The sequence below is a fragment of the Aptenodytes forsteri genome, unplaced genomic scaffold (assembly GCF_000699145.1).
Source record: "Aptenodytes forsteri isolate BGI_AS27 unplaced genomic scaffold, ASM69914v1 Scaffold83, whole genome shotgun sequence".
In the NCBI taxonomy this organism is placed as follows: Eukaryota; Metazoa; Chordata; class Aves; order Sphenisciformes; family Spheniscidae; genus Aptenodytes; species Aptenodytes forsteri.
In genome coordinates, this window is record NW_008795371.1 from 5,781,107 (window position 1) to 5,787,106 (window position 6,000).

At 37.2% G+C, this 6,000-nt stretch overlaps 1 protein-coding gene across 1 annotated transcript in view; it reads right to left on the bottom strand.

Moving 5' to 3' along the window:
- Window positions 1-5,607, bottom strand: part of MAP2K1 (mitogen-activated protein kinase kinase 1) — a 40,747-nt gene extending 35,140 nt beyond the window's left edge. The window contains exon 1 of the mRNA XM_019472391.1: window positions 5,577-5,607. The gene's annotated coding sequence lies outside the window, so the exon portion shown is untranslated. The remainder of the gene's footprint in view (window positions 1-5,576) is intronic.
- Between the last annotated feature and the right edge of the window lie 393 nt (window positions 5,608-6,000).

Genomic DNA, 6,000 nt, shown 5'->3' on the forward strand with positions numbered 1-6,000 from the left:
TAGAGGGGCTGCCCTTCCTCAGGGACTTTTTGGTTTTAAAAACAAAGAAAAAATCTCCCCAAAACAAAGGCAGAAGTGACACAGCAAGCATTAAAATTAAAAACTCTGAAAATCTTCCTTCCATTTCATCTAAACTCACATCCAAGAAAACTGACAAAAAAATTACTCCATGGAGAACAAACCCTCTTGGAACAAGGTCTCCTGGGAAACAGCCCACTGGTTCTGCTGCTCCCCCATGCCACTCCATTTTACAATGCAAACTTAAAGACCAAAAAACTCAAAACAAAAAAAAAAATCACAGTACAGATGATGGGAGACAATCTGCCTTTCTACACCTACAAAGCCCAAAGTGAAGTTCCCTTGAGAAAGATATTGAAAAACATGAAAATTCCAAGATGCCTGGTAAGTAAGCAACTATTTATTTTGCAAATTGCAATACAAATTGAAGTTCAAATCTATTTTGCATAATTCCCAAATTCTTCTTTGATTATCAAATATAGGCAGCTGTACTTGGAGGTCATGCCAGCTATTCAGGGGCTTCCTTAATGCAATTTAAACAGAATAAACAGCAAGAAGCAACAAGAAAAAGCTGACAAATTAATACTACAATTCTTAGCCTATGACTGGAATTTGCCAGTCATCCATTTCTACAAAATTACTCTTTGGTTTGAATGGTTCTAAAGCATATATATACACTATATAGTTAAGACTTAAAAAAGAGAAAACCCAAACCTGTTCATCATAGGCACAAGCACCACCGGTAACAACAGCACTATGCCTGATGACCTGTTTTCACTCAGAGTTGTCTTTGGACTTTCTTTCAGGCTGTGTCCTTTCAAGAAATACAGTTCCTAAGGTGGTAAAGGCCTATAGACAGTATCTTAAACTCCTCTCAAAGACCTACTTCTTTATAGCACATTAAAGGAAGATGCAAGTTTCATGTTCTACTTTTTTGTTTACATTTTTATCTAATTAAACACAAAACAGAAGTGTTCTTTCATACTGCCCTTAGTCCTCCTCGCCAAGAATATAACCTTATTTTGCCCATTCTACCTCATATTACACCTTGTTATGTCACGTCTGAGATTTACTTGGCCCTGTCTTCCCAGAGCAGAGATCATAGCTTAGGCTTGACTGCGGAGATACCAGTTGTTGTTAAAACACGTGCAGTTTGTTTATTTTTTGAATTCTTTAATCAGATTAAAAAAAAAAAGACATTTCAATCCTAACCACCTTTTCAATGTGAATGCTTACACAAGATAAAAAGTCAGTGGCACTCAATTAAAAAAAAATTTTTTCATTTTTATATTTAATCAAAGTCCCAGGCATTTCTGGAAGGCTCAAGTTATAATGCCAGAGACAGGGAAGTTGTCTTTATTTACTCAGTCAAGGTAAAAAGTAAGGCTTTAGAGCAGTTAGTAGACATACCAAAGGTAACTGATGTACAGGAAAAGCAACCAGAAAGTGTCTCCTCTGTAATTAGAAGTTTGAAGCAGGGCAAACATTAATACACATTCTTAACTGCAGCAGTAATCTCTTCCATAACAGACAACCGAACTAAAAAAATAATTACAATGCTCATTTGGTGGCTCACTGGATTGTTGTGCTCTATGACAAAATATGTTGTATTGAGTCTTTATTTCACTTTTTCAAGTAAGCACTTTTAAAATAGGCTGTGAATATAGTCTACATTATATGCCAAGACATTCTATCTCATTAAACATAATTTAGGATCTCAAGGCACAGGTTTAATAGATTTTTTTTTTCTATATGTATACTTCTGGACATGGGCATTTTAATAAATTTTAATGCACTTTCCCCAAGATCAGTGGAACACTTCAAAACTCATTATGTAGTCTAACTTACAGACAACAGGTTTTGAAGAATACAAAAAAAAGTACTGATTTTTTTTTAATCTTATATTACAAGGCTTTAACTATACAACTCTTGCATTTTGCACCATCTCAGCCAAAAGCACTTTAAGTAACTTAGTCATGTTTAGATATTTGTTTTGAATTTTAACAAATAATCAAGCATCTATTTGGATCTCATTAAATATCAATTTTAAGAAGCCAAAGCAGTTAAAAATCAGTAAGAATCTGACATACCCATAACATATTAATAGCATCAGCTGTTTAGGTATTCAGTGATGAGCCATTATAAGACTTAATGTGTCAAAGAAATTAGCAGAGACCAAAGCTGGGGAACAATAAGGTGCCCCTATTCTGTTCTGCCATGTGAGAAAACAGTTAGGTAGCTGTTTAATGTTATGTTTTCACCCAGGGAAAAGCAAACAAACAAAAAACCCAAACACCTAAGATATGTACCTCAATATAAAATCCTATTCGAGACAAGACAGTGGAACTTCTGTTTCAGCATGGGCTGTACATACCACCATACATGCCTTATCTGGCAGTTAGTGGACTATCTACAGCAAGCTAAAAACTAGTTGTACCTTGCCTTCACTGGCATTTTATATCAAATTAACTTTTTTGTTATAAATATGACCCTTCCCTCTGCTTACTTTTTTTTGTAAAGATGCAATTAGAGAATGACATGAAGTAACTTTTATTAATTTTCTTTCAGGTTGGTTTGTTTGGTTTTTTCCCTGTTCTCTCTGCAAAATCTCTGCACAGGTATAACTGTGCAGCTCCAAAAGTACCAGAATGAAATTAAACCTGCAACTGGCCAATGTCGTCCTGGTTTCATTCTGATGATCTGAAGCAACACGGAGCTCAAGAACAGCAGCACAGGTTCAACTCTCTCTATGCAACTGCTTCTCAGCAGGAAGTGTCAAAAACAGAAGTGAAGCCCACAGCATAGGAAAATCTTTTATTAAGTTGTCTCTTTTGTCCAGTAGGGTAGCTAGGGATTTGGACAGCCCCAGAGAGAACCACAACATCCTGTACAAATAAGTAAAGTAATCACTACAAAAAACAAGCTGCAAATGACAAAAATTGCTGTCAGGGAAAAACATTGTTAGATTTTCATTAAAATATTCAGTATACATATATTTAAATTGCAAATACCCTAATTCTCCTTTATAGTACCTTGCCAGGGTACCAAAAAAAAAAAGTCACGCAAGTGAGAATCAGGCCTCGAATGCATACTTAAAGCCCTACACCTCATGCTATAAGCTTTTTTTTACTCCAGTCAATGAGTTCCCATCACCAAATAAGGATGAAGACAGAGGACAAGACAGGAATGAAAAGCAGGACATCCTGAATCATCTAGTCCCTTCTTCTTTCATCTTCTCCCTTTCCCCTTCCTTTCTGCCAGGAAGTCAAAGTATCATATGTACTCATTCCTAAAAGTATTAAGCGTCAATATTTTAAAACTAGCACGAGATTCTGGGGGTCAAATACCTGTCAGAGTATGTTACAGAATCTTCCACCTCTGACAGCTAGAAAGTTTCCGAATTCCAACGTATGACTACTGATGGCCAATCTATATCCATTTGATTTTGTGCCAACATTGCCTTTGGGCCTAAGTAACTTCCTTTCTTCTGAATGTTTAGGTTCTTCATGCATTTACAGACAGCAATCATACCACCTTGCTCTGAATCTTCATTTTACTTAGCTAAGTAATTTGAGCTCTTTTCATTCTTTCTCTTGGAGAGGTTCTCTCCTCTGGAAAAGAACAGGGAAGCATCCAAGATCATTTGCAAAGTGACAGCTTTGTATACGGTGGAAGCAAATGAGTAACTGGAGACTCACATAGCCAGAATTCCATTATAGCAGGAAGGGAGCTTTAGAAAGTGTTAATATGGTAGTCCACAGATGCATAGCATACTTGAAACACTTGACAATGTATACAGGCTGACAAACACCTCTACTGTTGATTTCAAGCAGTAACCAAAGGGGGGAAAAAAAAGCACAGAGCAGGAGAGGAAAAAAAAAAAGAAACAATCTTGCAGATGAAGGGGAGGGGGGGGGACACCAACATTTTCAATTTAATTCCAAAAACCACTTCCAAATTCTGATGCAACTATTCTTTGCTATTTGAAATCTTTCACAATGAGGATTTAATATTAGCAGGATGAGGGGATATTTCCATGATTAATTAATTCTGGCTGTTTATAGGATAACAGGTTGCTGGATTTACTTTCACTACGCTACTTCTTTTAAAAATACTTGACGCATCTCTAAGCCTGGCAAAAGCTGGGTATAAGATCTTACATATGACAAAGAGCAGAAGTCTAGGAGACACACATACCAAACAAATCAACATACAAACCAGAAAATGAACCAAGACAATTCATCTGTGTAAACAAGACTCAACACTCCCATGGGTCTCCAAAGGTTTCCAACAAGTAAATGAGTATCAGACATGTAAAAGCAATTTAAAATTAATGACATGTCTTGAGTGAAGAAATACAATATTTAATATATTGCATGTTTGGTGATTAGCTTCAGGTACTAAAATCAGCAAGTGATAGGTATATCAGATTTATTCTATAAAACAAGACTAATATGCAATAGGGATCCCTGAAGACTAAATCAACGTATCCCCAACTACCTTGAAGAAAATCAACTGGAAAGTGCTATACAGACAAATATAAAAATTATATTTTCCCCCAACAATCCAGAACAAAAACTGCATAATATTCAAAGCATAACACAGATACAATCAGTAACTCCTGCCAAATAATAGTTTTTAAACAGCTCATCTCTCAGTTAATCATCAGAAGAGTTTGCTAGAAATGTCACAGCTGGAGCTGTTAGATGCTGATTTTTCGGGTGTTTGGGTGGTTAAATGAGATCTGAGCCCATCTGAAAACATGGCAACAATGATACATGCAGAACACTTTAAAGCCCAAGACTTGTACATCTCACTGCACTTGTCTCACATACCCTCTGTCAGGGTGGTACATAAGCGTATCAGAGCTCAGTTTACATGTCCAAGAGAAGACTGAACTGACCACACAGGGGCAGGAATCTGTTCTTCCAAGATGCATCTTTGTTTCAAGGCTCAGTTAAGAGCTAGTCCATCACCTTAATCTAAAAATTAAGTGGTGAACACAGACCCATTAACCTCAAAGAAACCCCTTTCATAACACTTCATTACTTTAGGGTGCTGGCACTGTATCTGTGTAACTGAAGCCCCCGTGCTCACCCAGATCCATAAATTCAACAGAGGCTGCATAGGCAACATGTAACAATCCAATGTTCCGTCTTTTTTTTCTCCCAAGTGTAATCACGATTAGCTTAGACCAACCTTCCACACATTTATACAGTGTAATGTTTGTATTACACACAGGAAAGCTCTGAAGCATTTTCTCCAAACACATTCACTGACATACCTAACATTACATGCTAATTACTGAAAAACAGATTTACTGAAACTAGCATTAGTTTGGTTTAAAGCCAAGGAGGAGGAAAAACAAAACACCTTTTCTATAAATCTGGGATTTTCAATATAATTTCTCCCACGCAGAGTTATGAAATATGCTATTGGAAATGTATAATTTGGCACTTAATAGATAATTATATAATCTAAGAATTCAGCAGATACCATTATGGACTACGAGAAGAGAGTTATACAAGTTTTCCTCTATTTTTCCCCAGCTTATTTACCTTTCATATCTGACAGAAGTTTATTTATTGCCGAAGACACCATTCACTTATTCCGCTGAGAAGACTCTTAGCAGCTACCACGAAGGGGGCATACACCCCCAGGAATCAATAATTTTGATTTTTCTGGAAACCAGGCCGCGCCGGTTTAAAGCAAGGCGGCTTAAGGAGAAATTACCCAGCTTATTTACCTTTCATATCTGACAGAAGTTTATTTATTGCCGAAGACACCATTCACTTAATTCCGCTGAAAGACTCTTAGCAGCTACCACGAAGGGGGCATACACCCCCAGGAATCAATAATTTTGATTTTACCAGGCCGCGCCGGTTTAAAGCAAGGCGGCTTAAGGAGAAATTAACCCATAACCCATGGTGCCACTTCACAGCCTCAGATACGCGCTTTTCCCGGCGCGCAGCGGCGGGGGCG